The 27,583-nt window shown below is 36.9% G+C and overlaps 1 protein-coding gene across 2 annotated transcripts in view; it reads left to right on the forward strand.

Annotated features, from left to right (window-relative positions):
- The window catches only part of LOC110831755 (LIM domain only protein 3), a 233,735-nt gene that overhangs the window by 77,054 nt on the left and 129,098 nt on the right, over positions 1-27,583 (forward strand). For both annotated transcript variants that reach the window (XM_022068108.2, XM_022068106.2), the window contains one exon: positions 6,868-7,134. The gene's annotated coding sequence lies outside the window, so the exon portion shown is untranslated. The remainder of the gene's footprint in view (positions 1-6,867; positions 7,135-27,583) is intronic.

The following is a 27,583-nucleotide window of genomic DNA, read 5'->3' on the forward strand; positions in this document are numbered from 1 at the left end:
AAAGTGGATGTTGTTTATGTTCGTATTGTAGGATTTAAATTTCTGTTACAAATAAAACATAAATAACAATCACCATTTAGATGAAACATAAAGAGAAAGCTGAACTTGCATAGTACGTATACCATCGAGCAAAACTAGTGACAGCCACTAGAGTACTCTGCGTGTTGTTCACACTGCCAGCTAGTGTAGAGCAGAACAGCCCCATTTAGATTATATCTTGGTAGAGAACTCTCATGTAGTGTTATTTAATTCATTCTGAGAGATTTAATAATTATTCTACCTACGGCAACACCAATTCAAAAAAGTCTACAGTGAATACATAACCTAACAGCTCCTTTTTGTGTGTGTGATTCAACGAAGAACGTGCCATTTATGCTCACAGTTCACTGAAGTGATGTCTCGACATAATATACTTCGGTAATCTGTAAGTGGTTTGCCTTTTACGTGTTTGTGTAAGTTTAAGTAGGTTTATAGTCCTTCTGAAATGTATATGTGATTCTATAAAAGTATTTAATATTTTATTTCCTAATATTTTTGTTAACATCGTGTTCTTTCGTGTTTGAAATACCATCCTTTTATTGTTTTTATATGAATCGACATGTAAGACATAAAGTCTTACATGTCGATTCATATTATCTGCATTCGTTTCGGATTCTGAAATCATTGCAGACAATTTCTTACTCATCTAACCATGGTTTATGCTGCTGTAACTCTTAATGTCCTAGACTCTGGATGAAGATTTGATGTTCTTTCCAATATAGTTCGTTAACTTTTGCGTCGCTTAGCTTCTTGGTGTACTCGTTGATCAAACTTTACGCTGATGGCTCACTTACCGACAGTTTCTCCCGACTTCTGTTACTACCAGATAGAGGTCATGATTGCTGCCAGCGCCTCCAAAAGACCGTATATCAATTTAATTCCTGCGTTTTATCTACTAAAAGCCGATGAATCCGATTTTGTGATGTCCCCTCAAGAACTCCAAATGAATTTATAATGCTGGAATTACTGTAAAATACATTTTAATGTGACAAAGTCTACCACTCTACATCTTTATCATTATCGTCCTGATGATGGAAACAACATGGACATCTGAAACGTCGGTAAATTTCTACCAGGCTACATGGCGGTACAACCCACAAGCTCTTGTTTTCAAAGAACGTGATTTAAAGAGACTTCTAACATTTCCAGATCTCATTTATACTTTCCGTTGTTTACGACACTTCAAACAGCAGGTCCATGTTCGAGTCCCATATTCCATAAAACATAACTTTTTATGATGAGGTCAGTATCGTCCAACCCCCAAGTAGGAAGGTCATCCATTTTCAGCTGTTCATGACGTCTTAACTCCGTGAATTTTCAAACAAAGATACTTCGTGTGTTTCTTATACCCCATGCGTGCTGCACCCCCATTTCACATCGCATTCTTTTTTTGCGGTAATAATATTTGGCGGATAATATTAATGGCTGAGTGTTTATTTCATTCTTCCAGTTAAATTTAACTTCCCTTCAGGTGTTTAAAATAATGTTCTCTGTATATTTATTTACGTCTCTTCAGCAACACTTTTTTGTACAGCGCTTTTACTAATAAATTGGAACGCAACTATCACATCCAGACTTCTAGCAACAACTGCATTACTCATCACCAAGCGCTAATAACAACTGTCACTATAATTATTCACACAATAATGCAGCTGTGTCTAGTGTATGTTAGCACTGATTAATGTTGTGTGTGTGTGTGTTGATATATTTCTATATATTGTAGAATAACGTGTTTTTTTTATGAATCGTGAATTGTACCTCTTCCGGAGTGTCAGATAAAATTTCGTCGTAAATTTTCCGGGATCAAAGTTTCAAGCACAATTGGCATCCTTAAAATATTAAGAAATTCGCGTCTATTGGGTTACTTCTGGACAAGAATACGCTGCTAAAATACACCACGTTTTCACTGAATTCAATAGACGAAATAGGGGCTAGGTTACCACAAAAATCACTGAGACGCCTTATTCAAGAGACTGTCATCCCGAAATCATCAGCAGTTAAAACGACAAAGCTGTAAATTTCAAACTACTTAAATCGTATCGCCTCTTATAATATGGGAAAGTTAATTTTATTGTTTTATGAAGAGTTTCTTGACTCGTGTTGGAAAAATCTTGTAGCTCTTGCCGGGAGGTGGCAGCTGCGTTCCGCAACTTATCACTGAAGTCGTTGCAACTCCCAACAGTCTCTCTGCCCCAATATATTTTCATGCTCTCTGAAAATATCCTGAAGACAGCAAAATGAGCACGTTTGACTGTTCTGTAATTCTTAAGAATATTTCGAAATACTTTATTTACTAATAAGTAACACCGCAGCGATAATGTAAATCCAAATGAAATGGCGAAATGTTTACTACGTAAGGTGAACAGGAACGGACACAGGAAGAAAAGATGGTCGTTTCAATGAACTAACCAGGTATTTCCTCAGACACATTATTTTATTCCGTATTTGTCATTATGTGTAGTAGAATTCGCCCTTAATTTACTCCATAAATTGGCCCTCAAGTCACGTGCAGTAAACAAGATTCGAACCTGGTACTGACTGAATACAATGCATTTGTATCAACGCTGGGATAATTTACCTATCTTGTAATGTATTATTGTGTTCACGAATGCAATTTTAACGTAATTAAAATCATATATGATCTATTTCTTGTTAGAGAAGACATTTATCTTTTATCCGTCAGAGTGACGTATTTTATGTTTGTAGATACAGAATGAACTGAATACAGGACTGTGAGATCATGTTAGTTTTCGTGTCCCACCATCAGCAGTAATTTACGAATTTTTATAAATTTGTAATTTCTGGTTTACACTAAAAGTGCACAGTCTATTTAATTACTTTTCACGCATCAAGAAATCATCTGTAATTTTTTTGAGAGATATATCTTGTCTTAACTATGTAACTATGTTTACATGCCACAAAAAATGATGATTTTATATATATGATTTATAACGTTTGTCTGCAGATATTATTTGTTTGATGAATGTTTAATTTGATATAACAAATTGTATTTTACTGTTTTGTTTGATTACCTGTGGTACAACAGATTTATGTTCGTGATAAATTAATGTAATTAGCAGTGAGGTAAACAAAATTATAAACAGCGTTTTTTAAGAACAAGTGCATTGGAAAGAAAATTATATTTCCAGCTTTGTCTGTTACATTTTATTATAGAGGAAGGAAATAGGAATTTAAATATAACTGTGGGGAGAATATTAAATCTGATGTCTTTGTTGGTGACAAGGAAACTATTTGCATGAGTGCACAATAATTGTCACATTCTTGTATGTATTCCCAAAGCAATGCCATCACTTGCAGGAAGCGATTTTACCGGCTTGCTGGAGAAGTGATGACGTCATCACATCACATCTTGGTTATTATTTTATCGCCTGAGGGCGTGAGACAAATATTTGTTGCAGACTGCGTCAATCAGGACACGGCAGTGCGACAGTGTCACAGGTTGCGTTGGGGTCCTTGCAGACGAACGCCAACACTTCCAGCATTTGTCTTCATATAAATAAACCAGTTTTACTTTTATGTTATTATTGTTATTGTCGTTGTTAGTTCGTGAATTTCTGTCTCATTCCTTTTTTGTTTGCTTTCCCTTCCTTGCCGGGATGTTCTTATTTGCTGCTGCTATTGCAATTCGCAGACAAACAAATCTGTTCCCTGCACTCCGCGTGTTCCGTGTGGATTTGCACACGCTTAATACCTGTATTCAATAAAGGTGAATTTTAAATATTGACGATGGTAAAGATTTTGTGTTGAAAGGCCATGTAAACTTGTGGGTAGATGTTCAGGAGGAACATACTGTCTCTATCTACCTACAAGTCCACAAGGCGTTACATCCCAGAAGTCCAGCCACGACATAAATGTAACTCAAGGTCAGATCCGTGCACTGGCTGCTTTGTCCCCTGGTTCCCATTAGGTAGGAAAAGGGGGGGGGGGAGGCTCCAGAGCCAGAGTAGATGCAGTGGTAGAAGAATTCCTGCCCGCATCTGGTCATAACCGAACCACAGCCTTCCAGTCCCTAGCCAATTCATTTATTCGTTCGCCACGTGATGCCTAAACAAGCGATCTTTGTCAGTGACGAAGTCCTTAAGTCCCTTTCTGCTCGCACGTTCATCGCGCCATCTGTGCGATATAAAATAGGAGTAGCAATTAGCAGGGCAAACTCATTTGCTTATCCAAATATTGTCGGGACTCGGTCACGCGTCTTCGTCTTGAGGTCTGCTCCGACTGACAGGTGTCACTGCTTCGATTCCTCGAAGATCCGGCTCCAAGACTTCCGAAATGGCTGTGGAACCTGCCCGTCCCTGAATTAAGAGATCACGGACCACGTCTGAATTTATCGCTTTCGGTGTACAAATCTTACAACTAAAGTAACTAATACTAATATGGTTATAGTTCCTTTGTTGTTATTATTATTATTAAATCTGTTCGCCATTTTACAGGCTACTTCTATGTACGTAAGGCAAACCTTTGCCCTGAGGTACATAATGCAACAGCTATTTCTGAAATACATTTTGTTTGTTCATACGTGTTACATGCATTAAACAGATTTTGCATGAGGCTATATTTTACATGGGCGTCTTTCGAATGATGTGTGATGTTCCTAGAATGGCGGTTTTACTGAAGTTCCCTCATGTCGTGTTCTCCCAGGATGTTGGCCAAATATTTATTGATATTATTCCATCTATTCACCATTTTACTTCTATGTACCTAAGGAAAACCTTGCCTCTGAGGTACATACTGCAGCAGGTATTTCCGAAATACATTTTGTTTTTTAATACGTGTTACATGTATTATATAGTTTAATTGTGAGGGCTAACTATATATTTTACGACAGCGTCTTTCGAATGATGTACGAAGATCCTAAAATGGTAGTTTTCTGAAGTTTCCTGGTATAGTGTTCGATCGGGCTGTTGGCCAAATATATTTTGAGTGACTTGGAAACAGTTCCAGTTGCTCCCATGTTTATTGCGATTAATTTTGCTTTTACTTTCCACATTTGCTGTATTTCAAGATCTTCTCCGCTTCCTTCTTCGTATTGCTATATCAATTAATAGTCAAGTTCCATTTTTGTCTCGGATTATAATATTTGGTTTGTTATTTGGAATAGTTCTATCTGTTTCGACTTATTACTATGTCTACAAGTGTTTATAGAGGATCTATGGAGAAATGTATCACATCAGGATGGTCCAGCATTTTCCCCCCCTTAGCCCAAGAACTGTTTTCCTATTGGACCCAAGATCTCAGAAAAACTTCCTGGTACTATTTTTTAATCTAATTGTCAACTTTCCTTGTCTTTAACAATTTTTATTCAGAAATGACAAATGACTGTAGTACGAGCTCAAATACAGTTTGATTCAAAAGGTTAGGGCCAAACTGAAGGAGGGACTCAGAGAGAACAACTTTCGAATAGGAATTCATGTCCTCCGAAGTTATCCTGAGTCAGTCGAGGCTATTGAAGGCAGGGAAGTCAGATAACATACCGCTGAGATAATCGTACTTTGCTATCCTCCTACTAGCTTAATTTTGAATCACACGTATCCCGTCAGATTCTACAGAGGCCCCTGGGCTGTTTACATTGTGTTTGTGAGTTGATAGTGACTGGTTTATTGCTGTTTTTGTAGTCTCGTGTTGATTATTTGTGAGCGCAGAAGCTCCTGGTTTGTAAGATTGCTAATGTAATCCTTGTACATTAATAAAAAACAAAATTAAGCTAGTAGGAGAATAGCAAAGTACGATTATCTCAGCGGTATGTTATCTGACTTTCCTATCCTCAATGGCCTCGACTGACTCAGGAAAACTTCGGAGGACTTGGATACCTATTCGAAATTTGTCCTCTCTGAGTCCCTCTATACGCTCCTTCAGTTTGGCCCTAATATTTTGAATCAACCTGTGTACATTATATTAAAATGTTCACAAATTACTATAGAGTTATATATTATTTTAAATTTTAACCTGCAATAATTTGTATCTGACATACTTTTACGTGGAAATCTTACGTCTTGCTGTAGGGTTTTAAGGCAAACAGCATGTGTGCCACCTGTTCGTGAAGCAGCAGACGATAATAGAATCACGTTTTTTTAAACCCTACTAAGTAAAGAAAGTAAATCAGTTAACAATACTTACTGACAAATCAATATATAATTTAGCGGGTCTAGTTACCAGTGGTCTCATGCTGAATGTGGCCCGCGGGTCGGAAGTTGGAGGCGCTGTATGAAGATTATGACCCGTCTCTAGAATGTAAAAATAATAATATTCCCTGCAGATTCGTAGACCCTACATAACCAGTGCTCCGAAAATGTGGAGAACCTCAACTATTTCAGAACGACAGTAACATACCAATTTACATTCTCAAATTAAGCAAGGACGGTTTAATTTATACATTGTAGCTTAAAAATTTTGATTTGAATTGAACTGCAATCATTCATATTCAACGTCAGATAAACAAATTCAAATCTAATGTGACTGCAAAATGTAATTGCTTCATTTAATGTGTTTCTAAGTTTACACTGCATCAAAGAAATCTGCCAAGTATTGCCTCATAGATAAAATATATTTTGCTTGCCAGAATATTCTAGGATGTTTCAAGTTTCTGTCTCAGCATCTCTCCTTTGGAATTTCGTGTTTTGGACGACCGACATAAAAAAACTGTACCACGTTTTATCTCGTCTCAGAGTTACCAACGATGAAGCTTACAATAAAAGAACCCCATATCAGGACCTCTTGCAAGAATAACACCTGTTACGAGGTTCTATTCATGGGCACACCTGTATTCTATTCCCGGTCAGAATTAAAGGAACACGCATGCCTTTGCAGGATTCGACTTCAGGACCTCCTCCTCGGATGTCCACGCCCCCTGGTGTCGGACCGGCGCGGCCAGGCCCCTCCTCCCGCGTCGTGTCTGCGCTGCATCTGGACGACGACGCCTTCAGTAGACGCCAGATCTCGGCGCCGCGACGTCCTTCCTCTGAGTCGCCTTTTCCACGTGACTACAGGGACCACGTGATCAGAAGCCAGTCTTCGCGGGACATGTCTGCGGTTCGTAGCTCCAACGAAACTGCTGATCTTCTTGTAAGCCGTTGAGTGAGTACAGTGCAAATGAGGTTAATTTTCTTCCAACAAACAGAATCCTTAGGAAAACTTTAAGTTTCCCATTACTAATGAGTCATTTCATTGTCTTTGTTAATGAGAAATCTATTTTTATTAGGGTTCACATCTAGTAATGATATTTTTCTTTATTTGGTTTGGTTATAAAATATGATCGACACCTTCTAACTGCTGGAATATTTAAGAATTTGTTTGAACTGAACACCAAAAAATTTGTTCATTGTATTCTACGATACACATGTTTTGTGTACAAAATTAGGTCACGAGAATGTTTAATTACGTTTATCCAATTCTTGATGTTATACAGTGTCAAGTTAGATCGGAAATAATGGTTAATTAAGAACAATCCGCTGTTATTTCCTGATTCAAAGCGCTATTGAATCATTCACTCGAAAGAATTGAAGAAAACCACGTCAGTCAAAATAGCCGACCTCAGATCTAAAATTCGAAGCAAGGAACTTCTGAAATGCTAACCATTCAACCGCCGTGTACGATTGAGAAATATTTGATCTCTTATGTACTCAGGAAACCGTTTCAGGCATTTATGTTTGTAAGCAGCTTAACATCCAGTGACTACAATCGTCAGTTTTCAAGTTTTTTTGAAGTGAAGTCTTAGGTTCGAACCGAGTAATGATATTGGGTGTCTTAACTAAGTTTCTACAAAGATTTCATAAATATCTGCGATACAATTCTCTTACATTACTTCAAAATAAGCCAAGATCGCTTCCTTTAACGTTTTCATAATTCATGGTTTACAATCATCATTCCGCTGGACATTACAGATTATATTTATTTCAGAAAATGCAGGACATACGAAACATATATAACATATATTTAAGTAACAGAAACGCATTTGTTTTGTTTTTTATTTAAACTTTGTGTCCACACATTATTACCATCGATACATCGAATACGTTGTTTTAATACGGAGTAAATATGGTATTAAGAAGTATTCTTGATGATAGACGCAGTTCTAACATTGGATGTATGTATTGACATTGGTTATACCGTATCTTCGTGTTATCTGCTTTTTGAATGGCTGGTATGTGCTATTGGGTTTACTATATGGAACACACCATCAGATCCAAAATACGTAAAGTGCATTAATTCCAATGAAACCAGCACACAGTATGTGATATTAATTGAGCTCCTCTGTCGGCCGAATAGTGACTTAATATTGGAAACGATCATTGAATTTGTTGCTTCAGAATATTTACTGCAAGCGTGTTTATATTTAACGTTAATATTCTTCTCACTGTTATTGCTAAATGTACAGTAAAGGGGAAAAAATTGAAATTTTTAAAATATGTCATAGGCCAAATAAACTCTGTGGTCCCTAGACCAATATTGCACTCTTGGACACGTGATTATTTGTAAAAATTTTGTTTTAAATATTCTGTGTTATGGGTGTTCTGAAATTTTAGCTGCATGATTAGCAATGGACCCAGACATTCTGCCTCTGCATATCTGGGCAACACCTCCCTAGCTTTCTTTTTGTTGTCCGCTCCTATTTGTATAAATTCACGCTATTCTCGGCCACGTGTCTTTTTTCGTTCTACTAAATGCTAGATCCATCCGTTTTTAAATTACTTTCAGATGTTATTTTAAGATTCAGGTTATTCATTTGAAATTAGAGTCTCAGATAACTTTGATCACTTTTAGATTTGTGCGATGCCAGTCTTCATTTCTTTCCATGTTGGCCTTCTGGGTTCAAACACTGCTCGGATATGCAGTTAGATTTAAAAATTTCGGAGAAACATACTATCTCCATCTTCAGGGTTGTCGATGGTAAACTGAAGAAACAGTGGTATCTGCTTGCAAGTCCACACGACGTTAGAACCCAAAAGACCAACATGAACAAGTTCACTGCCGTGAAAACCTCGAATCTAACATGTTTCAATTTGATGTCCATCTAATTATTTAGAGAATGTTTGCTTTTCAACCAACGTTGTCACGGTGATAAGTTTAAATGTATGAAATTAAAACTTTGCATACCGTGCAGTGTTGAATATTTATCTGGGATACTGGGAACGACCCGTTCTTCAAGTGCCTGAGCACTGCGGGTCCAAACTTTTCGTTGGCTTGATCTATAGACATTTTGGTAGGACTCCTTGGACGAGGGATCGGCCCGTCGCAAGGCCTCTACCTCTACACAGGACAGCACAAACATCCATGGCTTGAGCGGGATTCGAACCCACGGTCCCAGCGACCAAGCGGAACAAGGCCCGCGCCTCAGACCGCGCGGCCAATGCGGATATTTATCTAAAATATATAAAATACAAACAAAATTGTTTACACCTTGAAAAAACACTTGGTGCCAAAAGCGTTTCGATCTCAAGAGGTCACCGTCATTGGCAAAAACATTAATTCATTAGTCTGTCTATTAAATCATGCAATTTATAAGACGATGGTTTGTTATAAATCATAAAGGTCGCACTTTATAAAACCATATTTCATGCAATACCACACTGGACGTTGGTGTATTATCTAAATTGAGTTACTTAGCTTATGTCCACTGGCCTGAGTTGAGGTTTCCGTTGTTGGTCTACGGTAAGCCGTGGTTGCGTTGTCTGTGCCCGTGAATTTCAACGTTGCGTGGGTTTTATAAATGGATGAGATAATCTTGAAATATAGATCGTATAGATAAACATAAAACAAATATTTTTCGTTAGTCAATAAAGGTTTTGAAGAACAGATTCTTTAGATGGAAGGATAATATTAGAATAATTTATAGTTGGAGCTGGACAAACCTACTCATTATAAGCATAAATTGCGGGGTTTATAATGTTTTTTTTTCAGATTCATTTGAGCTAGAAATGTATTCACTACCTGAACAAATAGTCTATTAGCATTCATTGAAGATCCTTCACCGTTGACAATGTTGGTGTAACGTCTACGTCAGAGAATGCTTTCAGTGGTAGTAGAAATATATTGTACTTCAGCGTAATTTATATTTCTGTATCAGTATAGACGAAAGAAGTGGTATGAAACAAGTGGAATTTTGACACATGATAAGCATTTTGTTCCGTAGATCACAGCGAGAGGGCCTAGTCGTTTTTGGAATAATCGTTTCTTCACAGGATCTGGCTTGAAATCCTGACGGATGGCGTGTCTTCCTAAGGCACTTAGCCGCGTCCTACAAGAAGCAGGCACGCCTCGCCGGGTAGTTTACTACATCAAAATGAGATCTTTACATCGTTAATAGTTATGTTTATATGAAATCGTATCCATTACTAAATTCTTACGTCTTTATTTTATACAAAACAGTTTATCAATTTCAAAACTTGTAAATTAATTTATTTCTAGACCATATTTTAGTAGCTACCGAGTTTATTTAGCTTTTCATTGTGTCATTTCTTGTTATGGGCGTCCAGTATTCGGATATAAATGTAGGACGAGACTATAAATAATAAGGATTTTCGAGGTTTTATTCAGAAATTCTAGGCAACCGGAAATAACTATGACAATTATTCGATCTTATACAATGTAATCTACGTAGATAAGAGGTCATGAACACAAAACGGTATGATAGCCTTTACAGTCGTGTTTCGGTTCGACGTGTTTTCTCAAAAAATGTCGGGGTGATAACCCACAATGCTACATGATTACCTTATCTTCAGTCCAATAAGATTTATAATTCATTTTGCCACTTAATATTAATCATGCGATAATAGAATTTGCAGTCGTTCAAATGACTCGATTTCTAAAATTACGTCTCTTCAAGGAACCTGTATAAAGTGTCGCTAGTGTCGCTCTCTCTTCATAAATTCGCATTTCCATGTTATTACAGGTTGTAGGAAATTAAAATGTAGGAGGTTGAGGTGACCTTGAGTGGCATGACAGTGACTCCCAGCTCGCTTCTTGTTACAAAAGTTCTTCTGCCTGCAGGCAGTAACTCTGACATGTGGTTTCTACTTTTCGCTTTTCCCAAATCAAGTCTCTAGTCTCAGCTCATCACAGTGTGTGTAATTCTGCGAGTTACAATTTGCTTCAAACCATCTCAAAACTGGAAACGGATTTACGCTCACGTATTCACATAGATGACAGATTAGTGTAATATTTAACGACTGTGTTTCAATTGCATTTTGTTTGGAAAAGGATTAGATGATTTTAAGTGAAGGGTGAATATGGATTAAGAAGGTAGTACACATGCATTTCCATGGAGAGGCCGTTAAAATGTCGGTTGGGGTATGTGGTAGCACTGACTAGATTCAAAGGATGAACCCATTGAAGAAATTAAAGATCGTTATCGCTAACCTAAACTGTTCGGTTTTGTCAAATATGTAATGTTCGGTTGTGAGAATATTTTACATTATTTATTGTTTGTAATCGTGGCGGATTTAGTATATTAATTATTGTACATGTTAATGAATCGTTTACCATTCTTCTATCCCCATTTAAAGTGTAGAAACGACGGAATTTTGATCTGTATATTAGAAAATGCTGAAGTTATTAATTTGGAAGTTTAGTACGTAATTTAGCGGTTTTGGCTGGAGGGGGTGGGATCTTGATGAATTTAAATCGGGAAGGCTGCATGAGAGGCTTGCAGTGGCAACTTGGAAGATTTAAAATGCACATTTCATTAAATAATATTCATAAATTCAGTACTTACCTCAAAGAAAACACAACGCATGCTAATTGGTTAATTCCGTTTCGGCAAATATTCACCTTTTGCCCTGAAAATCATACGTATACTTTATTATGATATATTGGTAAGGTGTTATCTATTATCAGTTATTTACAAATTAAAACATTAGAATTATAAAATTTACTATGTTTCAGGGACTGAATCTGTTTCTTATTCAAGAAAGAATGTGCTTGTTATGTGGCCCAGTAATGAAGACGTTTTTTACCCAATAGGTACCTCAAAACATGTACATTCTTGCCTGAAGACGGAGAAAAAATTGTTCTCCGAAACGAACTATTTCTTTTTAAAAATTAATTTCACAGGTTTACATAACTAATAATGGACAATACCCTACCAAAGTATCATAATCGTCCTTTACGTCATCATCAGCAAAGTTTTTTTTTTTTTTTTTACAAATTTTCTTGTTTGTTCCTACACGACAAGTGTGATCGTCATTAATTTAGCTCTGCGCCTTGCCCTGTGAATTACAACCAGACGTGTAATAGATCAAATTACGTAACATTGAATAAATGAAGACCACCCACCGCGAGACAGACAAATCGATGCACCCACAGGCCGCCGGCGGCTTCTTAAAAGCGGGCGCTGTGTGCCTAATTACGGCCCGTATTTGTATTTCATCTGTTTTGTTTGTCTATCACAATCCCCACCCCTCCACACCCTCATCAGAGGATTGGCATGACATCAGCGAACTGATGTACTTGTCTGTACTAACGGTATGATCGGTAAACAAGTATTTTACGTCCTGCTTTGAAAATGTAAAATGTGATACAGGTGGGAAATCAAAATTATTCTATCTGTACGTCATGTAGTCTTTAAAATCCGCTTTATACCGGATGGCGAAATAATTATTACGTTTTTATTAACGTAGCAGTTTTGATTTTACAGAGTCAAAATACGTTTTATTCTCGTGTAAAAAATAAAACGAACTGAATGAATATATTTGGTGAGTTTTATTAAATTCCACTAGGCCTATCATTTTTACAATTGCTTTCATACGTCAGTGGATAATACCACAAATTTTTAAATGCCAAGTACAGCTAAGAGAGTTGTCTTTAATAGGAGTTAAATTGACGGTTTTGAACCAATCCCTGACTGTTTACGGCGAGATGGCTGGTAGAGTGAATTGATCACTATTTGGCTCGCAAACATTTCGGGACACCACACTTAGGCATGTCTCATCTGAAATTATTTTCCTGTTAATAAAATGTTTTTACTCTATGAATAAAATATGAAGGGCCAAAATTAAAAATATTTTTGTTGGTATTCCGTGCAAAATTTATTAATTTTCTCTGTTCCAACAAAAATGTCGTTGTGCAGCAATAAATATTAGTCTGTGCTCGAAGTAATATAATTCAATGTATTTTTACATTTTAAGCGTGACTAACATGGCGACCGGATGAAAAGTGTACAGATATATTCCATGTATACTTTTAAATACCGACAAAACCATACGTTATAATGATCTCGCCTTTAAAGTCCGTTACATCGTAATGACATAATATTATTCCGTCTTGTAGGCCGTCAAAACTTGTTGAAATTTGTTAAACGAGATTATCTTTACCTAAGTCATATTTGCTGCAGTACAAAGTTCCGCAATAGTATTTCTGCAGTGTGCCTCACCTCAGTTCCCAGGTTGTTTAACATTTACTAGAGGCAAATTACCCGCATTACAGCTCTCGCAAGCTGTTTGTTTTAATTTCCTGTAAAGTGGTCGGCTTGAAACTTATGAAAAATAACAGAACAGTGGAATTACTGGCTGTTATGTTGGTACAGTGAGCGCTGCCGATTTATAGTCTTAATGTTAGCGAGTTTCCTCGTGTCTGCATGCGGGTGTTCTTTACACATATCGATAAATGAAGCATGTCTTATGACTTCGATATATTTGTCTGTTCGTCTGTTGCGAAGGATATTGATGGAATTTTCATATCAGAGACCTTTAATATAACTGACTGCAAACTGTGAAGTTGGACAATAGGAAACAGCTAGAATTTTAATTTATGTAGATCATTACTTAATTTTGACAATATTAAAAGAATCTTGTGAAAGATGGAATGTAACAAATAAGCCTACACTGTTTATATGAATGGTTTCACTAATTTTAGCGGGATTTTAAAAGGAAATTTTAAAGCGTGCGTTTCGGAATAGCAACTGTGTAATTTGTTTTACGTTGTCGTGTAAATTTTACAGATATTATTGAGTAATATTATGTAATAGTTTGTCGTTCTTCAGCCTTTCATTGTAGTGTATTCAAATAACAGCAAATTGAGTAGTGTGTTTCAAAAATATGGACTTGCACAAATCTGTCACATAATATTCATCCTCTAAGTCAATATTGTATTGGGATGTTTATTGCATTTATCAAAATCGATTTATTTTTCTTCATAATAAACCGGTTTATCAGATAATTTATGAAGTTCTCACGACGATGAAGATGTTTATATCGATATTTTTGGTTGTATCGCCATGTGAACTTTCAGGAAAACACCAGCTTTTCGGAGGAACGTACTGTCTCCACGGCACCACGACTCACAAGATCAACATAGGCGGTTGATCACGGTTTGTACGGTCATAGGCCTTTAAAATTATATATCCACGAATGTTTCTCTGTGTTCTGTTGTCACCTTTTTTCGAAGCTTAGGCTTCTGGTTAGTTCCTTAAATGAGCGGTTTTTAACGTTTTGATTTATGTGGACCCCCCGCTGAATCACTACCGGAAGCCACGGACCCCTAAGCCATTTCTACAATATGAACTTCAAAACAACACACAGAAAGTACACAGACAATACACAAATTACGAAATATTTTATTTAATTCACAAACGAAAAATATACAAAATTATAATTTAAATTAAGATGGGAAAATTGATGCAGCGTCTCAGCGACTAGCTTTCCAATATTTGGTTTTATTTCTGAGAGTTTAATTCTGTAACTGAAGGGTTTCCCCCCCCCCCCCCTTGCTCGTGCAATGAGTCCAGCTCCCCACCTGTGCTGATTACTACGCATTTGGACAACTGAAATCCACTTGACGTCAGAAATTCGTTTAAAGTGTTGTACAACTCTTCATAAATTGTGTGTCAAAGAGCGGCAGAAGAATAATTCTTCAATAATTTTTAACTCAAACTCGTATCTAACATAACACAGCAAATGACATTTGTTTGCGATGTCCGTACTTTTACTAATTCTTCTGCGTTATCTGAAATTTTGTCAGTTCGCTTGTTTACCGTGTTGTTAGACAGTGACACCAAATTTAAATCTTTCGCTGCTTTTTTTATCCGACAATTTCACTAACTATGGTCTTAGCAGCAGGTAATACCAGTTCTTAAGCGATTGTATGAAGTTTTCACAGCATTTTAATTGCAGGAACTCGTTGTGATTTTAATCAATTTCCTTCTTTGTCGAATCTCTTGATTTTTGAAAAAATTCGATACAGTTTTTAACATTTTCTTCATGATTATTTTCCAAGTGTCTTCGTAATTCAGATAGTTTCACGGCCTCATTTGTCAATAATCTGTTTATTCACAACGCACTCTTATGATAATGCACTCAGACCTTCATTACTCACATTACACTTAAAGACCGCTATCGCACTCTACGTTCTGTTCAGTTTGCGCTACTGGTTGCTCAGCAGGTCAACGCACTAAGGTTCAGGTTATTTGGAACACCTTTGATGTTCCTAGATCTTTCTTTGTAAACAGCATAAATCTTAAGACACTTGATTTCATCAAAGAACTTTAAAAGTATTACAACTTTATGTCTGAATCATAAACCACAAATATTCCGAAATAAACTACCTTATGGACGTAAATTATTCCAGAAGCAAATGTATTACGAAAAATGCTAAGTTACATCAACGTAAGATTAGTTATTTAGGGGAAAGTAGAGAGGTAATTAATTATATTGGTAGTATTTAACTGGCTACAGCGACTTATTTCCAAGTTTTTGACGTAAATACGTCTATAAGGAAGGGTAATTCGGCAAAAAAGTGTAACGAAAAAGGGAAACGAAAAAGTGTAACAGGAAAATGTGTAAGATCCGATAACAATGGTTACCTAGGGAACGTCGTGTTTACTCGGCATTATTGTTACCTAGGAAACGTTACATTACATTTCATTACTTTACATTACATTCATCTACCACAGGCCCATTTTAAGCGTAACTAATTCAAGTTAAATAAGCAAAGTCTTAATCAAACTTTACTCAATTGTAAAGCATTTATAAAGGAAATATTTATAATAAAGCCAATATATAAACTTCCTTTCCGTATAGACGTATTTACGTCAAATTCTCCGGAACCGTGGGTCCACTGACAACTTTTTATCTACCAAATTAACAGTAAATTAACTTTAAGGTTTTGGACATTGTTAGAAATAAAATTACAAGAAAAACAAGTGAGAGTTCAGATTTTTATGACGGCAAATATGAAAATGTGTCTATTCTGTTGTTGCGCCACTGAAACGGCGATGAACTTCTTCCAAATTACATGGTGCAACTACCCAAAATGCAGCCGTCTTGATGATTTGATTGTTTGGTAGTTTAACGACATAGTTTCAGCTACACATTCTATTAAACGCGATAGAAAGATGGCTACCATGGCGTATTTGAAAGTCTGGAGACATTGAGTGAAAACACAACTATATTTAGTGAGTCGGCCGAATTCAATGCGGGTTCTTCCGGAAAAAATGTATTTCGGTGCATATATATAAAATAATTAATAATATAATTATAAATTAAAATTAAGTAGCAGAGGGTAATTTGTATGGGGAGAGGTGACATCTTCAGGACGAAGCTCCCCATTTTCTTTGCTACTTTCCTTCTTCGTCGGTGTAACCGGCTACTTGTTATGACTAAACAACGATGATGTATGACCGACATGTGTCAGTCTTGCACCTCGTGGTGCGCTGTGCTCAGCACAGAATAATAACCGCGCGACGACCAGACCAGGGACAGCGGAAGGGAGCAGGACGGGGGAGAAAAATTGTACCCGTAAGCTTCAGAGAACGTGCGTTGATAAAACGTTGCAATTAGCAGCCTTAATGACAGCAGTGACGGCTCGTCCAACGCTGAAAACATTTCTGCACGCCACTGAACTCGCTACTAATCAATGCAAAAACGTTTACCTGCCATATCAAGAATTTTACAAAACTGTTAACATCAGTTCGAATACCATTCGAAAGTTAGAAGTGTATCCGTGGGCCCTTCTTGTTATGTTTCTCTGTGTAGGCAAATCCTTGAGACGGCCTTGTTCAAGGAGTCCCACAAAAGTCCGTCAGAGAGTGTGAATACCTGAAAAATCTCCATAAGGCAAAGGTCTTGAAAAAGAGAAAAGAATCAGTGTCCTTGCAAAGTGATGGAATGTCCTGAAAACATTTTGCTTCCGTCCTTCCAGATGTAAACCTGTGAATATGATGCAGTAAGCGAGAAAAACAATTTTGGAAATTCATTTTTTGTGACGATTCAAATTGTAAAGAATCCTTTTTTAAAAAATTGTATCTGTATAGGCCTACATAAAAAAACATTCGGAATAAGAAATACCGAAGATCAAATCGGTGTATGACGCAGAAAAATTATAATATGCAAGTATAAATAATTTAATTTTAAAGATGGGTGTCTTCTAGGTTGTTGCGCCGTGTAGTCTGGTAGAAGTTTACCGGAGTTTCAGAAATCTTTGCTGCCTCCATCATCAGGGCGATCATCTTCATTAAGCCACCTTGCACGGCTGGTAGCCCGAGAAGAATTTATTATACGTTATCAAATTATTTCAAAACTCTTGTCTGTAATATCCTTTGTAATTTCGAAGGGAATTCTCCACTCACTGGCCTGTAGTCTAGATACGGAGAGCGTAGTTAAATAAACCCTAAATAAATAAAAGAAAACCTCCGATTAAGCGCCACACGCTCTAGCCGCTATCCATCAACAGCTGTGGCAACACAAATGTACCGTTAAGCATTATAATGAAGTCCGATTGAGCGACATTTTTGATTCCATCGGTTATACAGAAACCTCCCTGCAATACCACCCAGTTGCTACTGAACACCAATTTCTGTGATGACAAATTAAATCTATTCAGGTGAGAAATCACCAATAGCGTTTTGTGGTGAGTAATGTATAAATGGTTACATTCCAAAATCAGGAAATAAAGTACGTAAACCATTTTCCTGAGGAGTCGTTTATTTAAAAATGGTAATATTACGTAGAATAAGCTGCATATATAAATGGGCATTTTATTTATTTAGTGTTCTGTCTGACGACAGGTCCATATGAACAGGATCCTTCCATCCTTTTCTCTTCTCGGACTGGGACCTGTTCATATACGTTCTTGGCAGATGATCCAGAAGTGGTTTGCCATTGCCTTCTTCTGTGTGTGAATGGAGTAATTGTTGGGATGCCACGGAGGAAAAGTCCATGTTGCCTAGACCACGGCCTTGCCCAACACAAGTCATAAATTCTGGCACCGCCGGGAATCGAACCCGAGACCCCAGGATTACAAGGCCAGCGTTCTAACCGCTAGACCACCTCATCTTATTATTATTTAGTGTTCTGTCTGACGACAGGTCCATATGAACAGGATCCTTCCATCCTTTTCTCGGACTGGGACCTGTTCATATACGTTCTTGGCAGATGATCCAGAAGTGGTTTGCCATTGCCTTCTTCTGTGTGAGTGTGAATGGAGTAATTGTTGGGATGCCACGGAGGAAAACTCCGTGTTGCCTAGACCACGGCCTTGCCCAACACAAGTTATAAATTCGGGCACCGCCGGGAATCGAACCCGAGACCCCCAGGATTACAAGGCCAGCGTTCTAATCGCTAGACCACCGTGGCAGATAGAAATGGGTATCATTCCAAAAATTCTGTTAGAACCGTTACAGATCAACATCCTTTCTATATTTTAATAGGGCTAGTGGACTCGTGTGTAATGTGAGTGTCTTAAACCCGTGTTCTTTGAGTAATTAACACACAGTGCCAAAGCAGCGTTCAGTTTGAAAATAATCCCCTGACTTGTAACGAAACAAGGAACACGCGCATAACTTTTGGCAAACCACTTGGCTCGTGATGCACCGAAACGTTCGCGGTCTTTGCCAAGCCATGCTAAAAACATTTATCCTAAGTTTTCAATTCTTGATAGCAGTTCAAGTCGTGCAGTCTAAGCAACAGTCTGAAGCGTTTTCAGTTACGTGTAGAATAGCTATAAATTTCTACATGTCAAGTTGTTTGCCGATACCTATGCAGGCGCTTATAAACTCGGTCAGTTGCACTTGGTAGAGAGCAGTGCTAAATTATAGTTGAAAAATGATAAGAAATTTTCGTGTTAAAAAAATATCACGGTACAAGCCAGTAAACTATTTATTTCTTTTGTTGAGTAAATCCACTAGTCGGTACTTTGATGGAAATATCTCTCAGTTTAAATACGAACAAGACGTCTGGAAGTTTGAAATTGTTTTTTGAGGGAGAAAAACTTTTAGATATTATTTGTATTTTGTTCAAAAATGAGATGGCAGTAAAGATGCTATTACTGTTACAAATCCGTTAAGTACGGACACAAATTCTCTACTTTTGCCTTTTATTTTACTCTCAAGGTCGTAACTACAATATTTTACATGCCGTATGTCACTTTGATACATTAATAAATAAAAATGCACCGACAAATTAAATACAAAATGCATTTACCTTTACCCCCACTTTAGCGCCAATATTTTTGTGGCGCTCTAAAGGGGTTTGACCGTACATTTTCCATTCTGCCACATGACTAGGCTATTGTAACCGCTCATCAAAGCATCATTTAATTTCGCTTAATTAATTTGCATATTGATATTTTATTCCTTTGTCAAGCTTTTGTACTTTGGTGTCATTTACATAATTTCATTAATTTCAATATTAATTTACATGTTAGTTTATCAGTGTGTATGCGGTTTCATATTCTAAATTGTTTACTTTTGTATGTTCCATTTATCAACGTATTAGGCATATCCGCTTCTGGTGCTAAGTTCATCTCAACTTATAAGTGAGAATGTAATTAATGTAGGGATTTACCTTGTTTCGCCGTTAAATTTTGGAAATTGATGTTCGAAGCGAAATTAATATTTTATTTCATTGTTTGTCACTTACTCGGTAATTGAAAAAATTGTGAGACAAACTGTTTTTTATATGTAACGATTTTTTCTCTGTTTTTGAATTAAATTGGCCGTGTTTGTCATCGATCCCAAGACCTACAGGAAATATGAGATCTTGTTACGTACTTCTTGATTATATCTTGTAACTATATTAGCCAATCAAGAGTTAGAGATCGACTGGGGATGTATTATATTCCTAAGTTATGTGGTTGACACGTAACATTCGCAGCTGTACTAAGACATAAATTTATAACTTAAAAACCTGAAACACAAATTTATAATCTAAAATCCTGAAACAAAATATGTAAAATAAAAACTCGAAACACAAATTTATAATTTAAAAATCTTAAACACAAATTTATAACCTAGAAACCTGAAAGAAAAATTTATAACCTAAAGGAATTGAGTGCCATGGGGTGTAGGATGTTTACGTATCGCAACAAACGTAAATCGATCTCGTGATAGTAATCAAAGTTCTGAATGCTGTAACAAAACTGTGTGATTTAGTAAATAGTCAGGTGACATTTTCTACAAGAAATCGAATTAACAAGCAGGCCGTAGACACAACCTAGAGAGAGTTTCATCCTATCAAACTAGGAAAAGTAAATGCTGAGTTAGCCTTACGGCCATCAACCAATTCATTCGTTCATTTATTATTACTTATATTTCCGATACTTGGTCGACCTGTTCTTTAAGTGTCTGAGCACTGCGGGTCCCAACGTTTTCGTTGGCTTGATCTATAGACATTCGGTAGGACTCCTTGGACGAGGGATCGGACCGTCGCAAGGCCTCTACCTCTACACAGGACGGCACAACACAGACATCCATGGCTTGAGTGGGATTCGAACCCACGGTCCCAGTGACCAAGCGGCACAAGGCCCACGCCTCAGACCGCGCGGTCACTGCGACCCTTATTTATTATTAACTTAATTAATCCCATATATTACAACCTATATAACTGATTGTGGCCCTAAATCATTTGACTGCAAGTTATCGAACACTCGATGAAGGTTGACTTCTTTGTGTTTTATACTTTTTATGTCTTTTTGTGGTTCCTCTCTCTTCTCTTTAATTGATTCCTCATTTTCTTTGTCTCGTACTTTTGAATTTTTGTTTTCTACATGTTTATTTCAGTCCGGAATTGTATAAGGATGTTTTAATGGTCTCTGTGTGAAGGAGGTACGGTCCATATACTTTATTATCCTCTTTCTAACTTATTTCTTCTCCAGCTTGTTAAGATATCTGTTTCAGATATTGGTAACTGACAGTAAGAGTTTAAATTCGATATTCTTCTATCCCTTACAAGTGGACCTACTTTTCTGTTATATTACATAATCAGTCATGTCCATTTGCCCTCTGGTTGTTCATGTATACTTACGCACGTGTGATCCAAAGTTTTCACATCTATTTAATATAATAAATTCTTATCGGAACCGTCTCCGTCCTGATCCTCAGGGTGCTAAAATTACTGAAGACGTTTCTTTTTTAACCTTTCAGCCACCTGAAACAGCTGTTAGCCCGATAAGAATTTATTATATGTTTACGCATATTCATTTCGAATGATGTACATCCATTACTTGTCTTTGTATTATTGCAAGCAGCGAAATCTCTCATTGTTATTATCCGTTGGTCTTTGTTCCATGTGATATTTTTATCTCTGACTCCAGCATTTATATCTCCAGCAATCAAGTTATAATTCTTATATATTTTCAGTAACTTTGTCTAGTTCTTCGTACAATGTAACTGTCTTCCTTCGTCTGATGCATACGTACATGCCTATTAGCGTGCTAGTGGACTGGCCCGTTGAAATTCGACGGGGGAGAGTTTACTTTGTATCTTTATACCTTCTGTGTAAGTCAACGAATGTTGCAAGAAACTGTATACCTAACCTTCAGTCAGTCTCTTGTCATGAGGATATTTTGGTCATTTAGTGAAGGAGTTACGTCAGTATTCTGTACGGAATTGCACCGTGAGCTAAATATACGTGTAATAATATTAAAGTGGGTCTTAAGGGAAATGAGAACTGGGTTAAGTTGCTGAAGTTAGGAATTTTGTTGGAGTTGATCATAATTCTGAAATAATTATTATTTTTCCTTCAGATGCACGATTGTGAACATAAAAAGAAATTTAAACGAAATATTTGTATCGATATTTCCCAAGCACCAGTCTTGTATAATTGTCCACTAAATCAGCAGCATGCGCCTCGCTACAAATATTGAATTTATATTTCCGTGACTCGGTTTTTACAACCCCATTTGTGATAACGAGGTGCACTATTCTAACACTATCGCTAGTGACAAAGTTACTGATTTCATAACTCGATTCCTTAAGCAAATCACTCGCCTTATCTTCTATCATAATTATGTCTATCATTTACCCGAATATGAATCTCGCTTTAGACTTATTTATTATTTAGTGTTCTGTCTGACGACAGGTCCATATGAACAGGATCCTTCCATCCTTTTCTCGGACTGGGACCTGTTCATATACGTTCTTGGCAGATGATCCAGAAGTGGTTTGCCATTGCCTTCTTCTGTGTGTGAATGGAGTAATTGTTGGGATGCCACGGAGGAAAACTCCGTGTTGCCTAGACCACGGCCTTGCCCAACACAAGTTATAAATTCTGGCACCGCCGGGAATCGATCCCGAGACCCCAGGATTACAAGGCCAGCGTTCTAACCGCTAGACCACCGTGGAGTCGCTTTAGACTACGCAATTAAAAATTTATGGCGCGGTATATTACCGCTAAGTTAATACAGTTAGGGTATTTTCTCTTGCCAAATTACCGAATATAAAACGAACTCAGTTTTGTGTGTGTGTGACGGGGGGGGGTTCTCATTTTATTCAAACACGAATGTTGAGCCTTATGAGAAGAAACTGCAGTTCTTGCCTACAATGGCTCCCGACCCACATTCTGTACATTTTATCGCCGCAGGATTTCTGCCATACCACAGTATAAATTACCAATAGCTCAATCTGTTGCCAGCATTGCTATGCAGATTGCCGCTAATCCAGGGGATACATTGTTGATGCTCAATGGAATGTTTCACTAGTACCGCCTGTTTCCGATAGAGCACACCACTTCCCCAGGGAACACGCATTATTGTCTACCGCGAATGCAAAGGGAAACGAAGGGTGTAGTGGGGGAGGAACATAATGGCTTTTATGACGATTCTTTGCGGATAGAACAGGAAATTTACGGTTGTGTTTGTAGATCAGAATGCCGAGGAAAGTGATGTAGTATTCATAAGACTTGCAGTAAGTACTACAGACAGGATCGTGGAAAGAACATACAGATGGCAGGATCGTATTAAATATTTTGTGAGGTTATGTTAATAGCATTGCATTGTTTTGCGTAATAATTAATTCTCAGCGATGGTGAACGTTTAGGCTACGTTAGAAGAATATCGGTCAATTCTTCGGCTTTGTTGTGTAGAATCATAAAACCCTTTTACAGAAGACCAACCAGGCCTCGCAGGTGTCTGACAGATTTTAGCTACTTGCAGTCTCGCTTAATCTCTTCCGGCTGAACACTGGTGTAGTACCACTTGTCGAATCTCAACTGAACACGTATATTGCGTCTGTCTTCACAGTAATGTATCCGCCATTCCGATAGCGAAGTTAATGCTGCCCCTGCAGGACTGGAGGACTGCAATTCTCATCACATTTATCGACATAGGCAACCCGCCAATCTATTGTGCTGCTCACGCGAAAAGCACCTCGTAGTGAGAGAGAGAGAGAATTAGTAGCTGGTGAAGGGCTTGGTTAGATTCAGACTACTTATCGATGAATCGCTGACTACATAAAGTTGATTCTGGTATAATTTCGAACTTCCGTGCTTGTGAAAGAGGCAATAATCGAATCAGTGATTACATCTATGAGGACATATTATGATCTTTCACTTAAAGTTATTTTTGGACAAAATAAAGTTTCTAAACCATATCCTTAACACGTTTCACTTTCAAGATAAAAATGTGATTTGCTACTGAGTTATTATGGGCCTAACTAGGCTATATTTCTACAACTTCACATAAATAAATTTGCAAATTCGCATATTAAAACAAATATTTTAAAAAATAGTTTATTAAAAACATTATAAAGTTTTTGTATTTGCTTTTCTCCAACCAATCTATCAATGTAAGGCTGAAATTTTGTTTTTCTAGAAGTCACCATGTTTTAACGTTATAGTTCGAAAGACGACATCGATGCTTGTCACTGGTTGTCTCGTTACCGACAATGACTTCGCAGAGATATGCATGTGAAAAATTTCTAAGTTACGAAAAATTTTAATAACTTCCTAGACTGCTTAGCATCATCTGCTTCACAAATTAAGAATGTTCTTCAAAATGTCCTTATAATTTAAAGTACATTTTATTTTAATAACTTCCGTTTGTATATGTGTATCCAGTGCATTTATTTTCTCTCCAGGTATAGAAAATAGATTACTTTCGTTCTTTAAAATTTCAAATACTTTATGTTGATTAGAGCGTCAGTCGAAAAGTATTTATTATAAATACCGTGTTACAGTTAACTATGACGATAATATATTGAGGACCTATTCTTCGATACATCTGTCGTCAGAACTTTTTAATACCGATTGTAAACTCCGCTTGATTTTAATACCTCGTAGTATAATTCCTTTATTTTTTTTAGATAATAGTGCAATATCATACAATGGTGCAGTCATACCTGTCATATTGTCAGAAATCCGTTGAAACAATGCTTTTTTACCTACCGCTGATTCTCTTTTATTTTCCATACAATTTTTTCACAACGCTGTTCCTCACATCAGTTTTCCCCCCTTTATGTCTTATTTGTTCTTCTACACATAATGTTCCACACAATAACACCTGTTATTATTTGATAATAAAGTCCCAATTTAACTTTTCTGTTGAAGACATAGCAAACAGAAACTCGTCTTCAGTAAGATCTCCTTTGCCGTAATGTTTAACAAAAATATTTCTTTTATATTCTTTATTAATTTCGTCGTTATAGAGAATTATCCTTTGACGATATTCGCCCGAGATAACAAAACATCTTTGTTTCAACAGCAGCAAATGTATAATAATATAAACAAAATATTTTTGTACCCAGAAACACATATCTTTAATTTAACAACAGAACATTCAGATATAAATTCAAAATTCTGGCTGCATATCTAACCATGGTAGCATAATTTATAACTTTAAAGTTTAAACGCCTTCTTTAAATCAGGTTACTACGATGTGCTGTACTTAGCTAAATTATAATTATATTATTATTATTATTATTACACTTCTGGCAGAGAAAGTAAAAATTATGGGCCAAATATTAAAATCTGAGATATTACATTTTGCTTTCTGTGGAAACATTTTCTGTCACAGTGTGTTATATGTGGTACATGTGTCACGCATTGAGAAACACTGATTTACACATTTTGCAATGGTTTCATTTTCATTTTAATCACAGAGCGTCATAAGATGACTTCCGCCATTTTCCTTTTTACGAGCTAGTTATGCTGTTTAGAATTGCCAGCTCTTCTGTTCCCTTCTTAATAGCAACAGCTCATGTCAGCAAGCTTTATATTAACTGCTAATTAAATACAATGCAGCAAATATAAATTACAGACGTTCTCTTTCTTCTCCTCCTCCAGGTCATGGATTAGGCCGATGGCCTGTTCCGGCTTCCATGAAATCCATCTTTGACGTGGTCTTCGAGGATCTAGTCTTCTTATAGGTCTATCCCAAAGGGCCTGTTTCGGTATTCGTCCTTCTTTCATTCTTTCTACGTGTTCTAACCAATCTTGTTTGCGTCTTTTTATTCTGTCATTAATTGAAAATACTCCTAACGTTACGAAGTACATTTAATTTGCTGACAGAAAGATGTTTCTTAAGTGAAAGCAAGCAATGAAGTCGTCAAAGATATGTCGTCATGCACATTTTCAGTAGGTACAATCTGTATTAATTAGAGGCCAACCTGTCAGAGTACGAACCTGCATAATTATTCTTAAATTCCGAAAAACTCAACACTTTGTTAAATCTTCTTATGGGACACATGCAACATTTTAGTTGAAGTACCCGACATTTTGCTACTAAGTACAAAATAACCCTTCATTGTCACCTGATCCAGTTCAGTTTAGCCCAAACTATTCATCTTACAACTCTTTTAATAATATCCTTATATCTACACGTAAAGAGGTCGAAGGCGACTATCCTTTGGGTTGTTGTGCTTTGTAGTCTGGCAGAAGCCGATGAGGTTTCATTAGTGCTTGCTGCCTCCATCATCAGTGCACCGCCCTAAAGATGGACAGTCATCTTCACACTCACCGCTGTGAAATCCATAAATCTACCTAAAAGCTCCTTTGGCTTCAAAATGTTTGAGCACCATAACGCATTTATGAGTGTCACGATGTTGGCAACCCCTTTGTAGCCACTTTTCTGGTCGCACAAGTGGCGAGGTGTCGGAGAGTCACCTATTCCCGACAATAATGGTAGCAGAGGCGTATTTATGGCCATGTTTGTCTTGTATTGGCCCCGGTCCAAGACTCCTCCACCATAGCTCGATATTTATTGGCCTTATACCAATAGAACAACCACAGAACTGAAATAATTACGGTTGAATTTGATTCTGCTGCTGCACTTCAACATTCCTCTTATTCGATAGGTCGCCGGTTCGGACCCTAACGCACATCATTACATACTTGAAGGTTTATATTCAATAATATTTCATTAATATTTTCGAATCTTTTACTTCACAGACTGGTATAAACATCAATAACACCACCTCAACAATAATGTTATATTAATAATATCTAGACACAACTTCCATTAAATATACTGAAAAAGATGATAAAATTATAAAATTGTAAAAATTATAAATAATTGTAATTTGAGTTTAAAAGTTTATAATTTACACCTGATGACGGTTTGATAAGCCGAAACATGTTGTGAATGCTCGATATGGAACATGAGATGATATTTTAATCATTTTAATTATCTTATCTTACTATTTTATTGTGATCTGACGGTAAACAAATATAATAATTATTTTAATTAATATCACAATATGACGCAGCTATACTATCTCATTTATATTTTCTGTTACTATAGCCTTCAGATGGAACTAAACGCTTGTAGGTTTTACTTGATATTAGGGTTAGTAAAATAAGCTGATAAATCACTAAGCGACTACAAATTCATCTCTCATCATATAGAGTTTGTCTCACTGGATAGCCCCCCCCCCCCCCCCCCCCACAGGTCCGTAAATTGACTTCCTACAGTGTGACCGGTGGTTTTATTCTGGTTCTTCATTGTTTTATTTCTGTCGTCATACCCAGTCCGAAATGTCATATGAACATAGGACTGATTCTCAATGGTTACGGATCTACGAATATTTGAATTTCAAAACGATATTCACCTTACATCGATCACCACAGTAATTCTTACGTCTTGTAGTATAGAATATTCAACAATTTAATTCCTTTATTCTATTCATCTTGTTTTCATGCACCATGTTTAAATTCAACCCCATATATTAAAATCTACGGATGTGAGGTCCGGTGGTATCAGTGGCCAGTTCAGCAGACCACCACGACCAATCTGTCGGTCGAGAAACTTCTCATTCAGGAACACCGTCACGTTTCGATTGAAATATCGAGTGTCACGTCACCGGTAGAAGTTCAATTTATCGTAA

This window comes from Zootermopsis nevadensis, unplaced genomic scaffold, assembly GCF_977971745.1.
Source record: "Zootermopsis nevadensis isolate Lab colony 2312 unplaced genomic scaffold, Znev_1.0 Znev_ptg000028l, whole genome shotgun sequence".
Taxonomy (NCBI): Eukaryota; Metazoa; Arthropoda; class Insecta; order Blattodea; family Termopsidae; genus Zootermopsis; species Zootermopsis nevadensis.